This window comes from Anopheles merus, chromosome 2L, assembly GCF_017562075.2.
Source record: "Anopheles merus strain MAF chromosome 2L, AmerM5.1, whole genome shotgun sequence".
NCBI lineage: Eukaryota > Metazoa > Arthropoda > Insecta > Diptera > Culicidae > Anopheles > Anopheles merus.
In genome coordinates, this window is record NC_054083.1 from 48,035,124 (window position 1) to 48,056,717 (window position 21,594).

The following is a 21,594-nucleotide window of genomic DNA, read 5'->3' on the forward strand; positions in this document are numbered from 1 at the left end:
CTCCGAACGCAATCAATGCTTCCTGTGCGAGCTGTGAACTTTCTGCGCTGAAGGGTGAACAACTGCAAGTCAAACACCTCATAAATTATGAACCGAAATCCAGTGGCACGCGCAGGGGGCAAACAAAAAACAGTACAGGCAGGAAAGCATAAATCACCAAATTGCACTCGCGTGTCGTGTTGGGCGTGTTTTTTTCCCACTGGATTTATCTGACTGAGCTTAAGCGGAGGTCTGCGATCTGATTTTTTCTCTCCGTCCAATCGCACTGAACCCCAAACGCGAGGATAATTGGTGTGAGTGGGTGCAGCTCGGGACAAAAAGGAAAAATTGATTTCGTTTTCTTTCCGTGCGACTGGGCGAGTGACAAAAACAACCAAATTAATTCAACACACACACACACTGCACTGCTTAGGGTTCGGTACAGGCAAGCAGGGCCCAGAAGAGTGGAGCTAGAAAAAAGCAATTCTACATCAAACAGTCGGTGAAGAAAAGCAAGCCAAAAAAGAAACACCGAACGAACAAAAATAAATCCTTTAACGCTCCATTTTTCACCACCTAAAGTGTGTGTGTGCAGTCCTTCTTTGTGCGAGCAATGGTGAAGTTAGCGCAGAGTCACTCCATACAGAAGAAATGCAAAAAACAAGAACAGAAAAATCGATCACAATTGCTTCCCCTTCTCCCCGGTAAAGCTCTGCGAGAGGTTTCTATTTTCTTTCTATCTTTTCGAAACGGTTAAGAAAGTGATTTTGGATAGCGAGGTTCGGGAGTCGACACCAATGGATTGGAACGACCAAAACAAGCATCCGACCCTGTAGGAGGTTGAATAAATTGAACGTAACCAGTCGTCCTCAAAGCAAAGGTTGTGCGAATGGTATTCCTTTACCGATCAGTAGACATTGTACTGTTCGTTTAATTCAGCGTTTGCGTTTTGTTTGCTTTTGGTAGACGACAAACACAGGGGACAGAAGTACGGGGGAAAACATAAAGGAGACCCGTCCTCGAGCCGCCTGGTAATGAGTGTAACGAGACATTGATCGGCGCGGTACGGCGCGTTTGCTCTGTGGCGAGCGTTTGTTTGGGCAGCGGGTGGAAACGCTTCGGGAACGATTGATCAACGAGGAACACGCTTTTCGACACGATATTTATCAACTCCCGTTTTTGACAGGGGAGCTGTGGGACAGCTCGCCGTTCGCTTGTTCTTTGCCGATGTGCCAGCAAAATGAAAACAAAAAAAGGTTCCCATGCTAGGGCTAGAAAGGGGCAAACATTCTGTCACAAGAATTATGGGACCGGCGCAAGGAAGTTGGTGCCCTTTTTTCGTTGGGTTTGTTTTGTTTTGGCATGCAAATAAAACACATATCAGTTCCTGGAAGGAAGGTAGATAAATAATGTGGCGACAAATGATTTCGCAAACCTTGAACAAGTCGTTAACGGTGGATTGATTGGAATTTGTTTGTTTTTACTGCATTGTGGAGCAAAAAACAAGAAAAATGAGAAACCTGTCGATTGGATTGAGTAATGCAGGTTTTTGAATGTACATTTTTCGATTCAATTTTGGGCATTGTAAGTAAAGAATCTTAAGAAAAATGCTTTCCTTGCTTAAATAACTGAAGGAAACTGAAATTACTGGGACGAAATTATAATAATAATAAGAGTTATTTTAATTGTCCTGAGTTTCAATTGATGCTGTTCAAAGTATTATTTTCACTTTGTTTTAATTGTATGTTGTTCATTTTCGACTGTTTTCTGTGCCATACTGTGCCGTTATATCTACCGTTACATCTAGTTTCCTCATACATGCAAACACCAATCACTTCAGAGCATTGAGGACCACAGCATCTTTTCCCAACTCCCCTCCCCCCTCCCCCTTCAAAACCAAAACATAAACTCAAACGATCGATCGATGCCATCCACCAAGACCCCGGGCTGGGGGTGAAAAGGACAAATATTATTAAATAAAATCATCACCAGAAACATCTTGTGCGCCGACGATAGCTTTCCTTTGGCTTGCCATTGACCATGGAAGTGTCGCGGGAAAGTGCGGGAAAGGTGGTGTAAGGCAGCTGGACAATTTGTCAGGCTCAGCACTGGAAGTGCAAGTGCAAAGTTCAATTGCAACCACTTGGCAAATGGCGATGTCCCGCTACAAGCCCACGGCGGAAAGTGGTGCCTTCACCACATTCAACCGACCGGGGAAGAAGTGGGAATCAAAATATTGTATAATCGAGCATGTGGCCTGACGGCCACGTTCGTTGCCCGAGGTTTGGGTGGGTTTGGTTGCCAGAAATCAACCGATAAAAATCCTGTACATTCTGAACAGTCAGCAGTTTTGGGCAGGGGTTCAGTTCTGATGCGCTTGCAGAAAGTATCATCTCCCTCATCGGCTAGTATTGGTATTGATTGCCTGTGGTGAATGACTAATAGGGAGGGCGATGTTCGGCAGCTTCGTTTGGAGAAGTATTGGAATGTTGTAAGTTTAAATGGTTAGCTAGATTTTTGTTGACAAATTTTGTTTATTATTTCAAAGTGTTTCCTTTCCTTACAAAAACAAATTTGTATATTTTATCGATGTAATATTATTTTACTATTACACTTACTTGTATAAAGAAACAGGGTTGTACTATTCAAAATGTAAAGAAACTGCTTCAAAACATTGTTATTCTAGTACCCTTTCCTTTTCTTCAACTCGTTGTTTTGAATATCGCTGGGAGGATTACGTTTCCGGTTCGCTTTCTTGTTTCTGTCAACCACATCTGGTGCAAAACCGGCCGTGAGTCGCTCTCCGTTTTGGGCAGCCTTCTCACGTATGGCCCCACGTAAGCCCTACTTTATCAATTTTTGAGCGTAAACCATAAGCACGGGAAGGACGGGAAATTGAATTACTAATACGCTGTCAAAGAACCGTACCGGCCCAACGAGACCAAACCTTGCCGAAAGAGTCGATTTCCCGACTGTCCGTTCTATTCCGCTCTGTCCTCGCGGGGGCATGGCTCGGGGTGGCAAAAAGAAAGCCAAACCAATGGACACCATCAACACCACCATCAGTGCAATAATCTTCATCATCGTTGGTGTCATTATCGACACCATCAGCGCGCTGGCACGCTGAAACCAATCACCACCATCGCTTCGTTCCGGTGTGCTGGACGATTCCCTGGACCTGGTCGTCCTCGGGAAGGCTTTGAAGTACCCAAGTCAATTGGTTTTTTTTCTTTTCACCCTGTCCGTTAGTCCCAAGCGGACTTTGCTGTCTACACGTTTTTCTCGTCGCCCTCTTTTTTCTCCCAATGTGTGTCTGTGTGTTTCTCCCAAGGCAGCACAACCGTTCAAGGGCAGACGGTGTCGATAGCTCTCGTGTCGTCCCGGTGCCCTGTGGCTTCCGGGGCAGTCCTTTCGATACCAATTTGGCGTGCTAATGAATTAACTTGTCTAAATAAGAAATAATTAGTACATGCGATCGCGGTTGGGTTGGTGTGTCGTGCCGAACGGTTGCCCGAGAACGGGACACGCGGGGTTTTAGATAGTTCTTTGAGTTTGCGGCCGTGCCGTGTGTCATGCATGCTTGAACTCTCGAGCCGTGGTTTCGGTGTTTGGTCCCGCAGGGCATGGCCGGGGGATTCAATTTGCGACCCCGGGCCCGGCACTTCCGGTTGCCAATCAATAATTAATCGAATTTAGCTCACTTCCTTCCCACGAATCTAGTGCGACGCGAGTGCTGCAGATGTGTTTGGGTGTATGAGTGTGTGTGAGTGTTAGAGGATAGATTTTATTTATGATATGCGTTTTACCTGTCTTTTGTTGGGATCTTTTTGTTGGTTTGAGCTAAGCGTGGTGTGGTCTGTATGCAAATTGGTTATCGGTTTCGATTATTTAGTTCCGGTATTTCCTTCAGGAAATCTGAAAGAGATTAGAGAGAAAAGAAGAAACATAGCTTTTTATTTATATTTTATGAAAAGATAGTAGAAAACACTCATTAGTCAAAATGAAACTAAAGAAATCAAATTAAACAATGTTATAAAGCAGTTCTGAAATTAAAAACGTTACACAGAAAAGTATAAGAAAAAGTCTCATGTAGACTAATTCCTGAGGACTGATACAGAGATATCTTCCTTATTGAATGCGAAAAAGGCACAACCATAAATGGCGAACTGAATTTTTAATTAATGATTAAATTAAACACAAAACAGTATAGCTTAACTTTCACTGCAATTGTTTCGTCATCAGAAAAACTGCAAAAACCATTTCCCGAAACCGTTCTTCATCAGAAAGCGCAAAAAAGTGGGCCCGAAAGTTCTTCATTCACTATCAAAATTGCGAAATGGTGCTCCTTCAAGACTTAATTTCTTGTCTACATAATTTCTACCACTCCCGGACAAATCCCAGCACGATTGAGTTGACGTTGTAGCGCTTGTAAATCTCTTCCAACAAATCTGTGAAGTATCTCCGCCCTGAAAGAAGGATGCTTGCACTGCTTTGGGACCTTCGGATGGGGAAAAGGTTATCACTGACCCGGTCGGAGCTGTAACCGGTCCATTCGACCCGTGCCACACACACACACTCGTCCAACAGTTGACCTGCAGTTAATTTGCGATCATCATCATCATCATCATCATCCGTGTGTCCACCGTTCGGGTCGGGTCGGTTGCTACGGATTCTAGAGGAGAAAGGGTCTGTAAGGTCAGAATGGCAATGGAATGCTGCTTTTGGATGCGCAGGATGAAGCGAAACCCCGAGCGTAGTAAATGTTGATTCTCGGCAACATTCTCCGACAAGGACCTTTCGTCACTTATCTGTCAGGCCCTGTCATCACTCATCAACACAGCCGGGACCAAAGGGCAAGTAAATGACCTTCCCGGCCGCCCGGTACGGGCACAGCAGTTGCTGTCTCGTTTTTCGCATTATGATTCACTCGGAACGTTTCCATCGTAGGGCAAAAACCGGGGACCGGGAAATGAGTTACATGAAGACATTCTCTGACAATGGAGCAATTTAAACCTTTTCATCCGCCGGTTAGCTGCATGCGAGTGGAGGGGCAGGTTTGGGTTCAGACAGTTTCTAGCCAATGTCGGATGCTGCTACTGCTCTTTCTCGCTCTATCCTTGTATCGTGCAGGTGTTTTTTCCTCATTTCCCGAGTCGAGTTAGAAAGGAAAAACGAAACATTCTGAAAAGCTCCCGTTTCGAGTGTCAGTTTCATTGAATGTGGATATGCTTTCGCAGCGCAGTGGAACGAGGTAGAGTTTACTATAGCCGAAGCAAAAACAGGATAAGATCAAGCCAGTTCATTGAGTAGCACGGTAACAGAGCCAGTTGTTTGCTGCTGATGATGATGATGATGCAATCATCTCCCCAGGTCAAGTCTGAAGGGGCAAATCGTCATCAGTTTCACTTCATCGCACCGAGAGAGCACCTTCATTATCGGGGATTTTGTCATTTTCTTCGCACCGAAACATTCAGTCGCCACTGGCCACTTTTGGCCCCTTTGGCAAGCAGTGGAGACTGAACCACTTGCAAGAAGAAATATGAAACGCTGCTCCGTTTGTCAACGGCGACAGAACGAAAGAGCGCAGAGCAAATGGGCGGAAAAGCAATGCAAACGGTTCAAAAGATCCGGTATACCCGCTCCGGCCAGCCATGGTTTACGACGCGGCGTGTGCGGGTGTGCGGGCAAAACCTCATCTCATCACGCGACAAAAGCGCGAACAAAACCCTGGCGAAGCTTATGACATTACTTCACCCATTAAAGACTAATTAGCTTTACACTTTTGTTCGGTCGCCTCTTGCCGCTGCTTGCCAAGGGAATGGAGTGGATTAATTTTTGTACCAGCATCCTTCCGTTCGCGAAGGCGTTTACGATGGGGAGGGGGCCGCGCGCGCTTTGACTTTTGCTCAAGCGGTGGGAGGTCGTACAGCGCGCAACGGGGGGAGCATTTTGATGCTCCCGGTGTGTCGGGTCTTCGGCAAGATTTGCAAAAAAAACCGGATCCACTTGAAGGTGGAAAGAATCATTTATCAATTATCAGGTGGTGCAGGTGAAAATGTCGGGTTTAAAGTAGGTAACCACCTTCCCCACGGGCTACGCTCATTATGCGCGAACGTTGGACGAGGCGACATAATGACGGCAGCTTTATGATGATTCAAGGTGCACTTAACGAGCAAGCATCATCGTTTGACGATTTTCAGAGGGGGTTTGTTCGTAACGGGGTTGAATGTGTTTTTGGGATAATGAAGAGGCTTTTACGAGTGCTACAGAATGTGAAAACAAGGATCCAATTTCTTTAGAAAACATTGTCACATGCTCTCGAAGCAGTTATGACGTGGTTGAAGATTTTAATTGTGGCCATATGCAGCTGCTGAAACGATTGATGCTTTTTTGTGGCACGAGGAGCTATAAACATTAATGAGAAAGGTTTCATCGCAAACAGTTTAGGTAATATTTGGCCTTGAATGTGAAGAGCTCCTGGTTATGGAAGGAAAAGCCTGTCTTCCTTGTTTGCGATTATAAGCAAAAAGAGTGCTGAGCCGACGAGTTGAGATCGTATTCTCATTAATTGCTCAGCTTCCAGGGATGTCTGGAACACTTGGAACATCGCGAAAGTACTCTTGACAGGTCGTTTGGACTTTTGAAGTAGTCTCAGTTTATTATTCTACGAAAATATTGTACAGGCTTCGTGAGATTTGCCTTTGAATGATATTTGAGTAGCTTTAAATAATTCTTAAATTAGTCACTCAATATATACACAGAGAAGAATTGGTTACAATAGAAAATGCATTTGAAAATGTAACAGATAAATAGAAAAAATAATGAAAAAAAGCTCTTCTTAAGATTCTTTAGTTTATTAGACTTCTTTGAATCATTTCGATGTTTGAAAATTAAAAAAAAATACAAAAAAATAAACTACTAAGCTCTTTTTTAATCCCAAGTGCTTTCAACAGCTCCACTTAAACTAAATATCGTTTTCCGTTCAAGTTAGCTGAAGAAAAAAAGAACAACAACCCTAAAATACAAAGATGAGCGAAAAACCATTTCATTTCTGCCTGACAAATGGTCGCATGAAGCGATTGGCGCGAGGAAGGCCAAGCAGGGCAGTATCGGCGTGTGGAAACAAATTAAAATTCAAGTCGCATTTCGAGGACACTAATTACTTAAGCGTAGCGTAGGCCGTTCGCTCGTTCCGTGAAGATCATTTGTGCTCGGCCCGAAAGAACTTTCACGGGGGAGTACAGAAAGAGAACACGGACGAGAAAAAAAACTGTTATTAGTTTTCCCAAAAAACCCTCCCACGGTTTTGTGTGCCCTTTTTGAACCGAATTCCCTCGACCCCCTGGATAAACCTCTCCACACTTGGTGGACGATGGGCTGGCGATTTCCCGTTTTCCCCGGCTGTTCGGTAAATCGTTGTTAATTAAATTATCAACTTGTGAACGGAAGAAAAGAAGACATGGCTTTACTTCGCCCGCGCGTAAGCGCGCGTCTCCACCGTGCGGAAGCAATGAGACATTTTTACCAGTTTTACATTATACGTGCACCTTGCCACGGCGCCCAGTTACCGCACCGGAATTTCACCGGACACCAGTTCCTTGGGGCGATTTATCTTTTATGGCGACGGAACGAACGGAACCGTTACAGCTCGTCCTGTTTGCGTGAAACGTTCGCCGCCCCGGGGAGGTGGTTCAACAAAGCTGCCGCGACATGATGACGGTGCTTAACGAAATTGAATGGAATAAATGGGAGAAGGGCACATCAAGACAGGATGGGACGGATCGAAAAGGAGCGGCGAATCTTGGCCTATACCCGTCATATCGCAAAAGAAATGAAGAGAAACGTTAGGCTGGGAAAACGCTCGCCCCATGCCATGGTGTCGTGGGTGATGGTCATTCAATTTGGCTCGCAAGAATGCCGCGTGCCGTCGGCAGTTTTTACGCGGGCGGGAAATGACTCCTTTGCCACGGGAGCCACCCGTTGCAGAAAACAAAAATCTCCCCCGAGATGGTCCGCGAGCAATGGGAAATAGATTTTCGGGGCTGGATGCAGGGTTGGAGAGGCTTTTGAGGCTTTATTTTGATTTATGGCCAAAGATACCAGACCGGGCTGTGTGCGTTTGTACACTGGCACAGGGAATGCTTCGCAATGAGTGATGAGTTTTCCATTCAGGCGGCCGAAAACCAGCAAGTGTGATGGTGCTGGTGCCCCGGGGGATGGTAGAGTAATAGTAGCCTCAGGATGCTTGCTCTCGTCAAATCGAGCGGACACTGGGAAGCTGTTTTATGTCTGTTTGGTTAGAACTTTGCTTCCGCTATTTTTCGCCCGTGTTTCGTTAATCTTGCTGCAAATTGAAGCAAGGATAGCCGGGGTTGGGCGCGTGGAGCCGTTCCGGTAAGATTATCTGATGGGATAAGGAGTATCGATCGGGAAGGTTAAGCCGCGTTTGTTAGTGTTACCGCTTGAGTGTAACACCGCTTTGGATTGAGGAACTGTAGGCTGCCGTTGGCATCGTGGCAATCAGTTTGAGAGGTGTAAATCTCGTTGATTAAATTTGGCAGGTTAAACGTTTGCCTGTTGATTTTAGAACGTGGGAGGGCGCATGATTCTTGAAAGCAGGAATGAGTTTTCAAGCTATTTTGAGAGATAACTCTGGTGGGATGATGAGCATAAACGCTGTGATTAGAAAATCTTGTTGATATCGTTGGATAATTGAACAATTGGCAATTGGTAGTTCTTTACTCGAAATCTTTAAAATTTATAATAAATTAACTGAAAATAAGGAGGAGTTTAGCGACCAGTTCCGAAAGAAGATCAATCAAGAACAAATCAAATCAAGAAGGTTGATGCTTTAATCAAGCAAGCTTATTGTACTTCAAATCTCAACGATATTTTTATTGTATTTCGATGAAAAATGATTCGTTAAACATCCTTAAACGAGCTTGACTAGCGTTCAATCTTCAAGATAGCAACAGTGGCACTTTCCAATTTTGTCCAGTGTTTGATTGAGTTGCAGTGAAGCGAATACTGATAGGGCACGTTGGCTACAGCTGGCTACAGGATTGGTACGAACTCGTTTTGTTCGTTAAACTTAACTTTCAAAAAAGAGTTATTGCCCTGTGTATACGTTCTCCTTCCCTAGCAGTTAAACTTTCTTCCACGTCCCACTAACTACTGGAGCAAAGAGCATAGTTTTTTTCGGAAGGAATTTTCAATACCATCAAACCAAGCAGTACCATTCTGCACAAAACCACCAAGTACCAGCGTAGGATTGGGTTAGGGGGCTAGCGAAATGTTAGCGCTACTTCTGTGTGGTTGCTTTCTTTCATGTTCAACAAAAAGCGAATCAAATTGGGATGAACAGTCAATAACTAACTGAGTCGACACATCAATAGAAAAGACATAAAACCGAAACGAGAAAGGACGATGCACTATTGTTTGTTGTGGTCGGTCGGGCAAACAATAGAAAATGGGTGAAATAAATTGTGTGTTGGAAGTTTTACGATCCCATCGACGTGTGTCTGTGTATGTGATATTGACTGATTTCTTTTTTTTTTCGTGAGCTTAAAGCACTTGAGTTATATTTCTGTAGCTACTTACTGTATTTAAGGATTAAAGAGAAAAAAAGTACTAAAAATACTTCCCAGTGTTGAACGAAGTGTCAAATACAACAGCATAGATCTAGCATTACGAGCATCTGTTTTGCCATTATTATGTTTGAGGGGCAATATTTATCATCTATGGCTGTATTTTAAATTATCTTTATTGTCAACAAGCTCGTTAAAATGGGCATAAAATTCCACTTGACCCTTGAATGCACACACACACACAGATACAGCCACACTCAACACAAAACAAACGTTTCTTTTCGATAAAGCCATAAAGTCCTTTCTTTCATACCCATTCTCGCTATTATCCCAAAAAAGAGGCGTGGAAGCTGTGCCACCTCCTTGAGGGGAAGGAAACCATTTTAATAACTTGATAAAAAGTTGAAAACATTTTTCTGTTTTGCGACCAGCATCAGACAATAGCAATAAACTTTGCGTGTTAACGCGTTTGTTAATAATAGCATTCGATTGGTTTAACACAGAGGGCGCGAGGGCGTTGGGAAGTCGAGGTATTGGTAGAAAAGCCAACTCCCCCTCGCATCCAAAACGCTTCTGTGTCGTTGCCCATTGGGTGTGAGGCATTTTTTTGCCCATTTTTACACCCAACCCACGGCTAGGCGCGCTAGAGCCGGCCGGAAGTTAGGAAAGAATATTGACACAAAACTTTTCAGTCAAGTCAGTCCCGGGGAATGAGAATGATTCGCTTCCGTTGCGAAGAATGTCGTACAATAAAGTGGCTTGTTTCCTGCCTCCCCTCGTCATGCTGGTTGACCTTTTCTTTCAAGAGGTTGTTTTGATAATTTAAGTTTACGTTTATCATTTGCATAGGATGTTTGGAGTAAGGTTTTGTGAGTGTGTGTTAAAAGCCATGAAAGTAGGGTGTCGTGTGTGATTGTTTGTATTTTGTTTGGTTAATTCCTTCAAGCATCATTAAAATAATGTGTATGTGTGTGACAGGAGATAGAAAAACGGTAACAAAAACAAGATAGAAAGTTTATAAACAAAAGACATAACTCTTCGAAAGAATCTGTGTTTTCACAATCTGTTTTAAATACAGATTCGAGCGCAATATTGCAATGCCAATATCATATTGATCCCATTACATCCCGATTGATCCACAGAAGGCTAAGGCTGTGTGTATGCTGTACCTCACACGCACAGATCACATCATAAAACCACGTTGACGTCGTCAGCAACGAGAGCAGCCGTCTGCTTCCGCGCTCCATTCCGTGGGAAGAACACGGGCAACAAACACGGCGCGGACCGGAAGGAAGCAAATTTATTTTATCAGTTTCAAAAGTTTACGACTCTAGCTTTCTTACTTTGCGTAAGGGGGGGGGGGAAGATGGGGCAAACTTTTGACCTTTCTTTTGCCCTTGTCGGATTGCTAGTCCACACACACACACACACATAAAAAACCATATGCCACCGATGATGATACTTCTGTTAGTTTGGTTAGAGGATGTTGACGACGGTTTGTGAAAGGAACGTTGCTTTCCTTGAGTCAGTGCCACTGTTGTCGTCGGTCGCTTGTAAAGTGTGTGTCTGTGTGTATGTGTGCCTGGTCGGTGTCGGAACCGAACGGCAGGAAAATATGATTTGTGATAACGACGACTGGGGAAGGGAGCGACGGAAGCGTATGGTTCGGATAAATCTGCTCTCATGAATACGGTACGAGACGCGTACACGACGGTACACAACGCTTACTCTGAGTGAGTGAGTTGACGGGAAGTGGTTTTGTTGTTGGTATTGTTCAGTCAACCCTTCCTTCGTTTAGGTACGAAGGGGTTGAATAAGGGACACTTGGTTGGAAGTTATCGAATTGATTGCACTTTAACGCTTTCCAGCAGCAATGCTGGAGGAACATGTTTAAACAGGAAAGAAATTCTGGATGCGGTTTCAAAAAAATGTGTCTAGGGAATGTTTTTCAAATTTTGAAGTTTTGAATGAATCTTTTTTTATAACTTAGTGGTTTGTTAGGATGCACCAATTTGAAATATTACAATTATTCAAACTGACATCTCCGTAAAATCAGTTTATTCACATTATTGTTCTTCCATTTCGTTTCAGGTGAGTTAATGAAACAAAGATTCCTATATGTTCCTATACAAATTTTGAGTTGGGTAAGTAAACCCTCTATTTGATAGAGTATGTTTAATCAACACCAAACAGCAATCATAACTTTCAAACAAAGAAGCTGGCTGTTTATCAGCGAAGCACGGTTCATAAAAAACGGCAATCTACACCAAATGTTGCCCAGATTGTCCAACAATCGTTTAGACCACCATTGGCTAACAGTCATTAAAATGTACCACGCTATCGTACAATCTAAAGGGGTACAATTTAATCACCTAATGCCTACACAACTATTTTATACCAATTAATCACCCCGCGATTGGGTATTTCCGGTACCCAAACCGCCGTTCCCAAAGCGCACCTATAAAACCGAACGTCAACTGCCCTTATCGTGGGCAGTGTCACTGGTAGCAAACAAATTAATTTCCATCCCCATATCGAAATGGAATCAGATCTGAAATGGTAGCAAGCGCAACAAAAAAAAGGTGGCGTGATTCGTACGTACTGCTGCTAAATAGTCAATGTGAATCAGTTAGCGTACTAAATCATTGAATTGAAGGGGTCGAGTTAGTTTTTTTGGGGGGGTTTTTTTCCTCTCTTTTTTATCTAATGCCGCGAGCTTTCCACTGCCGCTGCCTTTTTAACCCTTTCCAGCCAAAACCAGGTAGTGGTAGCCAAACTCGACGCGTGGCGCTCCACTTTTTACCACTAATTGTCGGTCGTTTATTATAACCGGAACCATTACCGGGATATAAATTAGCCAACGGAGGCCACTTTCGACGCCCTTCGGGTTTGGTTTCGGTGTGTGTTTGTGTGTATGCTGACCGCAATCTCGCGATTTTGGCTAACGTGATTTTTCACCCAAATAACTTCAATCCATTCATGGGAATGAAGGGGGGGGGGGGGTTCCGGCCCCCTAAAAAAAGGCGAATAGGGGTTTACAAAAAAAAAACCAGGCGAAAAAAGGCAAGTTCCGTGTCGATCTTTCGCGCATCTAATTTTTATGTTGATGGTAGTAAATATTTCATAATCACAGCACAAAAAAAAAGAAAAGCAGCAGAGCGTAGTAACAGACTGGTATAATAAAGCATTCCCCCCACAGGATGGGTGGGGGTGGAAGGGTAAACCTCAAGCACCGGCACCCGGAAAAAAGGGGTTAAAATGGGACTAATGGATGGGTTTTTATTTCGGGAGTGCTGACGACGATGGTGCGTGGCGCCAATGCTTTGTTTGATATTAGATAAGGGATCGGTGCGTTTTATAATCTGCGGTTTGTTTCGCGGGAAACCGTTAAAGACAAAAGTTGGGAAAAAGAAAGCGAACCCCACTGCAAAATGGAGTCAAAGTTTTGTTTTTCATCAGCTCGTGGCCTCGTAAAATATTAACTGAGTTGCAAATAAAACCATCAAACTTGATGAATAATCTAAGCAACAAACTACAACAGCAGGCCCACTCGTCCGAGTGTTCCGGGCGCACTAGCCGAGCGGGCCGGGCGAAAAGATTTAATGACCTTGTTAGTGACATTACCGTCCATTAAAATTTGTCCCCGAGTGGTCGTTTTGCGAAACGCGGGGTGGTGGCGTTTAATTTGATATCATGAAAGAATTATGCTGCCTCGAGAGTGCCTCAACCACGGCAGTGCCTCCCGTAGCGGTTGCCGTTGACAGTGTTTAGCACAAAGGTGTAATATTTTGTTTGTTTGGTTTTGTTTTTGTTTTTGCTGATGTTGTTGGTGCTTCGAGCTTCAAAACGCACGTGAGACAAATACAGTAATGCCGCACACCGGTCGGTCCGAGAACGCTGGTCGTGTGAAGACAAGCGTCGTTTGGGCCGTTTGTCCCGCTGTTCACCGGTTGGGAACCGAACGTCGTAAAAGCCGCCAAATCTTGCACTCATAAAAATACAAACTACAAACACACAACCCACACACGGGGACGGACTAGTGTCCAAGCGGGACACAACAAAATATGTGCCACCATTAACGTCGAAGCAATACGAATTCATTACTTTTGATGCTTGACATTAACACCGCGGGAGATAAGAAGGCGATACGGTGGAAGAATAGCGTATACGCTAGGACCTGGCTGTCATAAGTCACCGGTGTGTGAGTGTGTGTGTTTGTGTGCGGTGCCATGTGGTTCGGAGTGTGAACAAAATGAGAAACAAAGTCATGAACTGGGATCTGGCCACCGATGACATACTTGTGGTGTTGAGTGTGGAATAAAACATAGCGCATTAGGCAACAAAAGAAGTAGATGTGGATCACATAGCATAGCAAATTGTTGGCTTTGTAATGAGATTTGAAAGGAGACGTTGAAGCAATCAGTTCCACTTAGTAAGAAAAGAAATCATGGCACTACAATAGAATTTTATATTTTCTTTGAATTTACTTATTTCATGTGATAACGTGATTTCATGTGTGCCTTAGAAATTATACGACTTGTAAGTAATTTTCTTGGTGCTTTCTACAAGGAATATTTGTGAAGAAATGATTGATTTACAAGTGACTGCATAATTCCCAATAGTCGTTAGTATTCTTTTCAAAATTTATAAAAAAAAACCTTGAGGATATTTCTCAAACATCACTTCATCAAAAAAACGTTGGAAGAGCAAAGTCTTAATACTTTTAGGTCTTTTATCGGATCCGGAATTGTTTGAAGAGGCTTGAAATAGAACTCTGTCAACATAAACCTTTTTTTTCAAGATAAACTAGACAAGTAAAGAGTTGTATAATACATCTGGCGTCGCTTTTTGGACTCTGGATTGTGATTTAAGCCCTGGGCAACGAGGAATCCCATGGCATACTCAGCAACATTTGGAGCAATCTGTACGACAGATAGCAACCTCATGGAACCAACTTGAATACACACACGATGTGCAACCCTCTGGCCCCATAAATGACCGATAGGAATTATCTTTAGAGCCCTCAGCTCCCTCCACTCTCATGTTGCCGCGCAAACGATCGCCATTTGATAAGCGACACCCTGCACCCATAACTTCCAAGGTCTTGTGCCTGTGGCACGAGAGGTCTTCTTTCCGCCGGCAACAAATTGTGGTACTCGTTGACTCACCCGTCCCGCGGGTACAGTCTGCCGGTGACAATTGTTTGTTGATTGTCAAAAACTTTGCAAACAACATCTACACCGGAAATGAATACCGGTCTGCTGTTGGTGGCAGATGTTTTGAAAGCCCCCCGCTTAGAAAACTAGGCTGGCATTTGATAGCAAGTCTGTGGCGGCGGGTAGTTAATTTCGTCCGTTGCTAGCGTAAGCCACTGTCACACGCCAGCCAAAACATGCCAGAAACGGGTGTCACTGGTTGTGTTCCAGAAAATCTACCACGAAATGTTCCACGAACAGTCAACGGCGAGTGCGCAACAAATCAGTCAGCCGGCGATTCTATGTGCCGCTTGTCTACGGAGCAGCATGATACAATGTCCTTGTGTGGCAAGGGTGGACGGTTACGGATGAAGTTTGTCGGCAAACCGTGGTCTGCAACTGAACCGCGAGTTCCAATTAACATCCCTCAAGCCTTATTATTAGCCCGTTTTACACGAGATTATTTTGAAGGGGGGCATTTGCAAGCAGACGATTGTTGCTAGCCGCCCCAGGTTTCTTGAGGAGTGCAAGGAGGCTTATTTTAATTTGTCTACTAAACCGCGGCTGGCTAGCCGGCCGTAAGGATTGCCCGTTGGTGAGGACGGCCCGGGGGGCAGCAAAGCAACAAATTTAATTTATTTCAACCATTCAAACCGGAAGAACGATGGCATCCGTCCCTGCTGGGTGCGTGCTGGAAAAAGCAGACGCCGGACGGCAGACAAGATTGTACGCGATCCAAAAAGGGGCATCGCCGCGTTCGGGCCCATTGGAAAGTTCTCCGAAGGGAGCAGGAAAGAAGTGGAACGAGGAGGCATAAATGGGGGCCTGTTTTAAATAAGCCTAACAAATAATTTAGTGTATATTGTGGTTGTGGAAACTTTTTCCCATCGAGCACAACTCAAGGGGAAAAGTTGCGCCCCGAAGCGACGATGGGCGTCTTATTATCAGGCATACTTCGAGGGCAGAAGCGGTCAGTCCAGTAATGGAGAAGCCTTAAAGAACTTTCATCATGAAGCATTTTTGGGAAAAAAGCATGTTGCTCCCTTTGCTTGCCGCTTTTCGCACGACCTACACCAGTGCACGGTTGGGCGAGTTAGAATAATGAGCTTCACATTTTGGTTCATTTGTAATAAAATTCATATTATAATGAACCGCTACTGCTTCGGGAGCGTGTTGGTGTTTGGCGAACCAGCTACAACAAGACTGTTCCAGTTTTTTGTTGCACAAGTTTTCAACAAGTTACGGAGAATGGTCGGCAAGGCGGGCCACTTGTGAATTCCGCCGGCAAGCTCTGTGCGCCAATCAATCAACCAATCAATTTTCCTATTATAACGAGCCAGACTTTGCTGCTTGTTTAACGCAGGTTGTTTGCTGGTCGAAGAATATGTTTTGTGATTTAAAACCATGATCAGGATGAGGTGTTTTTTTCCCGAAGGAATGCACTACGAACAACAGCACATCGGCCGTGCGAAAGCCCGATTAAGACTGTCACAAAATGACTGTCGCTGCGTAAACTGTGCCGTGCCATTAAAACTGCCGAAAATCAAAACAAATCGGTAATCGCATCAACGGCAAACCAGATGCATTTCTGTCGCATTCGCAAATCACAATATCGCTGCCGATTCGTGCGAACCGACAGCCGATTCGCGTAAATCTCTGCAACAATAATCAAATTATCGCACACTGATGAAGGGATAATTCGAGGAAATTGCTCCACTAACAAACTTCGCACTCGCGTCGCCACATCCACACACCTGCCAATACACACAATCATGAGCCGGGATGGTGTTGCCGTGTCTTGAACCTTGTCGCCTTTTCTCCGCCTCCCCCCCGAATTCACTTCGTGCTTATGATTTATGATCGAAATCGTGGCCCCCCTCTCATCGGTCTCGCTAACTTTCCAGGCAGCTCGACACGCTGACTCGCAATGTCCCGTCCAGCCGGGGAGTGAGTGGGACGCCTTGAAGTCATTGATAATTTATTGCGCAATGGGAACAGCATGCGAGACAAGGGCGAATGGGGCTGGGGAAGCTCACCTTCGACACCATGGGAACATTAATACCTTTCCTTTGGACCGGGCGCGTAATTCTGTGCCATAAAGTATCTGCTTTTTGGTTTTGTGGGCAGGTTCGGTTCGGTGGTGAAGCGGTGTGGCAGACTAAGCTTAAGAGCGACAAAGTTTACTTATTTTCACGCTTTATCGGGCTGGAGGACAAGCCGGTGTTGTGGGGTGAAAGTGAGGTAGGTTTTGTAGCGGGAAAACCGGATTACTGGCTAATTGAGTGACACGTATGATGAATCGCGCGTATGCTGGTGAATGGTTCCAATTGGTCCAGGTGCACGTGTTGGTTGTTACCGGACAGTTGGGGTGGTGGCGGAACGGCACGGTTCGAGGGGGTTGATTGGGAAACACGGTACACGGTTGACACACGAAAGCCAATGGGGATTATTCGATCAACGCGGAGTGGTTTTGATGGGTAGAGCTTTAGGTTGGAGCTTATCGTGAATAATGCAATCTCGTACGGATGAGGAGGATTTCGCGTGGATCTTTCTTTTGATGAATGTTGACTGGCGCTTGACGATGGCGGACGAGTGAAAATCATTTACATTGATCATATTTAATTCGTGTATGAGTGTTTGGAAAGTAAAGTCATTGGAACTAATCATATGGATCGTAGATATGTTAAAGTTGGTTTGCTTGTGTTTAGTAGTACGCACTCTATTCTAGAACAATTGCTTCAAAATTTGTTTCTATGACAGTAAATTCACCTTGGATTAGCTTAATCTATTTGATTCTTACCCATCTTTATTTTTATATATGTACTGAAAACAGCCATGTCTTATTGCATGGTCCTCTTCAATTTTAGTACTCATTAAGATCATGTGAATGAAAACATCCCGGTGCAAAAGATCTAAAAATGTGTCGTTGGGTGGTAAAACGACGCTTTAATCCTTTCCAGGCACATAATGTTTTCCTAAGAACTATCAACTTTGACGTGAAGATACAAACGTTTTTTTGGAAATCCTAGCTTAGGCTAGCGATTTCAGAGGAACCTTTTCTTGATTAATTTATTTATTTATTTTGATAAGGTTTGTATTTGGGAAAACTGGAATAATGTTAAATTTAGTATATGTTTTATATAACAGTTTTTATTAGTTGACAACTTTCTTATTTCTTATTTCATATTTTGTGCTGAAATAAGTATCGTCCCCAATGCATCTACATTTTGAAATAAAAACCTAGATGAAACATAAATAAGAGATAATCAAAAAGATGTAGCATTAACATCCATTTTCTGACCCCTTCTTGAACTGATTGTACATTTGTCCATTCACCCGTCGTTCGCCCGGATCATACGAAACGAAAACACAGCATTTCTTGGCAAACGGCAGCAGCAACCGGCACTTTCGTTGCCTGTGTCGTCACGTAAATCTCCACCATACTGCACACGGCCCACACTAGCCTTCGTCCTTTCGGCTCATTCGTCCTCGTACCCTAGTCTAGTCATGTATCCGTTTCCGTTCACCGAAACACCGAACCAAAATCGACCAACATTTGCCTGCTCGTATACAAGTTTGGTCGAGTTTCGCATACAACTTGCACTCAACTTGCCGTACACGGGGCGAACTGTTTTGCAAGGATAAAGCCGTGAAGGATAAAAATCGACGAACCGCCAACCAGCCGATTGTGGAGCCGATGCGCCCCCCGAATTCCCGAACATGCACGAGTTGTACTCGGGCAAAAAAAGAAAAACCACAACAAAACAGCTGAATGGTTCGGGTTTCCTTGTTTTCTTCCTTTTTGCCAACCGAAGTCCTTTTCGGTTACGGCTTTCCACATGGCAAAAAGACCTGCTGTGGGCTCGCTCGCTCCCTCGTTGGAGCTAGTAGTTTTGGGAGGTGCGCAATACGGTTGTCCTTGTTCCCCTACTGGCGGCAATGAAATTATCCTTTATGGGAAACCGGAGTCGATCCTTTTCTAAGATTTTCCCAACACTGGTTGTCTTGCTCGTGTACGCATCATTTGCTTTGCCACGGATGTGTTACACATGTTCATCCCTGTCCCACGCGTAATGAGCTTTCCCAGGTGCATGCGTTTTCCCGCCGGCCCTCCCATGCACGGTGTGGTGAATGTCGGAATGTTCGGGACCGGAATGCTCGGGCTGGCGAGAAACTGGGACTTTTGTCAACGGAGGGTCAACCCGTTACTTTCAGTGCCGTTTATCCTTCCGCCGGGATAGGAAGCTCTTGAACGCCCCGGAGCGTACGCGCGTGTTCGCCCACCCTTAGTTCTCTTCTCCTCGCGTCTTTTTCCAGACACACTCGCCCTCGCGCCCTCTCTCTCACTCTCTCTCTCTCTCTACTACTCTCTCTCACTCTATGTGTGTGTGTGTGTATTGATGTCAATACGTTCATGGGTCTGTGTGTGTTCGTGTATGTGTACATCGCCGTCTAGTGTGTCCGTGTGTCGATCGTGTGTTCGGTGTAAATGTCCTAAAGCAGGGCAATAAATTCCAGGCGGCCTCAGGAAGGTCCAGCAGAGGTTGCAGAACAGGAAGGGACAACCCACCTGCCAGGAAGAGACCCTTGTGGTGTCGAAATACGGCCGACAAAGGTGTATGGAATTGAAAATTATTGCATCTGAAGGGCAACCTGTGCTTTCTGTCCTTGAATTTGCACCACCGAAAGATCGAAAGAATTAGCAGCCCCGTACAGTAGCGACCCCTGAACAGACCCATGGATTGTGGTTAGAGGCAAGAGCATAGAAACTATTTGCCACCGTCAGCAAATAATATGCAACAATAAGGAAAATATATACGAAAACAGTAGCTCGTTGAAGATCGTCGTCTAAATGTCGTCAATGTATTTGGTTCGATTACTGTCCGAGTGAGAGAGAGACCCTTTGGTTCGATTTGATACGTTCGCATTTTGGTGTGCGTGTCCCGTGTCGTGTGTTGTGTATGTGTGTTGAGTGTAAAAATTGGTGTCGTGCGAAAATCGGGAACAAACGACCCTTTGCTTCCCATGTGTGTGCTCTAAATGTGGTTACATTGATTTTCCAACGTTTGAATGTCGTACAACGTCGGTCGATGTCGCTTAATGAAGCTTAAACGAGAGTAATGGCAAAGAAAACCTGATGGGTTAAGACACCCCTTTATTTGAGCATCGATTTGAACAAAACGTGTCAGTATTATTGTGTGAAGACATATCCGTGTACTTAAGTCTTGAGTTTGGAGTGAAAAAATGTCACCCAAAAGGACAACAGTGCAAGTGTTTCGGTATCAGTTCAGCATGACTCTTTCCGAAATTGGTAGAAGTATGAAACTATTTGTAAGTTTGTAAAGATTGAATGTCTAAGAAGAAAAAAGTAAACGTCGGTCGTTCGTATGCACTACTGGCAATGGGTGTTTTGAGGGAATAACTAAATTTAAGAGTATTTTAGGATAAAAAATAAGGAAATATTAGCCAAAACCGTGCCGATACGGAAGGTTTAGATATGATCTTAAGGGAAAAAACGATATTGAAATCGTTCCCTATCTTGAGATATAAACACACAAATGTCTTCGGAGACTTGAATTTGCGTTAAGAGCAGAAAGGTTGCGGTTAGAGTTAAGGATAACTGAGATAATAGGGATGGATTGCTGATTTAATTGTTGTTGACCGGTTAGTTATACAGCTTCAAAGCACATTTTGAATCTTTTTGTAGTGCACTGGTTTTATGATTGCGTGATCAATTGTATAGAATAATTTACTTCTTTTCCTTTTTGAAGCATTGTTAAGTGTACATAGAGGTAAAATAATTTATCGACATTATAGTTATAACTTTGATAAAGTGTGATAAATAATTTTCCTTATTTTTAGAGGAGAATCAGCTATGTAATGACTGTAACTGATTTGCTACTACTAACAGTGACTGATTGATTGTTGATAGATTAGAAAAAAATATCTTAAACAAGTGTGTTAAAGAATTCAAGTTAACAATGACGATGAAAAAAATGGATTATTTGCTCAATTTTACCTATCAAATGCGAGTGCAAGTATCAACATTACGGACAAATGTTACGATGAACAGGGAACCTGTTCTATCCCCCTAATAAGGTCACTCGTTATTGTCCACACTGCGTTAATGACGTTTGCATTAAAACACTCGACACAAAATTAGTTGACATGCAAACCAAGGGCAAACGACACCAAGCCACTGGATATCACGTACCATTCGCACTGGTTGTCCCGAAATTGATTGGCTTACCGATTCAGCCGCTGGTTGGCAGAGTCAACCAGCAATGGGGGGTAACGGGGTCCTGTTCCCTAATATTCACGCAAATTTATTCCTACCGCAAACAATTTTCCCAAATCATCACCCGTAACATAATTTTGCGTTCGATGGACGCGGGTGTGTATGTGGCCGAAAGCTTTCCCCACAAAATCCCCACAGCAGGTTAGGTGGAAAGTCAATGAAATGTGAGAGCATCATGTTGCGAGGTCTTTTTTGTGTTTTGGGAAAGGGGTGAAGCTGGAAGCTCTGGGCTTGAGCAAATAGGAGGCTGCTGGTGGCGTAGAAATCTATCAACAAATTCCCATCCACAACAATTGATCCAATTTATCATTCGAAGCATGGAAGTACTCGGATAGGGTGTAGGGTTTTAATGGCGATACCTACCCTGTGGGAGATCGGTGATTGCCTCCATGGTGGCAAACGAGAAACTAATTGCTAGAATGTATGCACATCGTATCTCGTCCCCTTGTTCGCTTTCCTCACGTTCCTGTTCATGTTCGATGGCATGAAATAATTGGTTAAAATATTTAGTAGTGCAGCATGCATATGAAAGTGA

General features: G+C 44.0%; 1 protein-coding gene across 16 annotated transcripts in view; it reads left to right on the forward strand.

Annotated features, from left to right (window-relative positions):
• Positions 1-21,594, forward strand: part of LOC121593846 — a 169,069-nt gene that overhangs the window by 67,307 nt on the left and 80,168 nt on the right. Inside the window, exon 1 of one of the 16 annotated variants that reach the window (XM_041916580.1) lies at positions 18,976-20,092. The exons of the other annotated variants lie outside the window; for them this stretch is intronic. The gene's annotated coding sequence lies outside the window, so the exon portion shown is untranslated. Of the gene's footprint in view, positions 1-18,975; positions 20,093-21,594 lie in introns of those variants that run through there. 16 annotated transcript variants of the gene reach the window in all.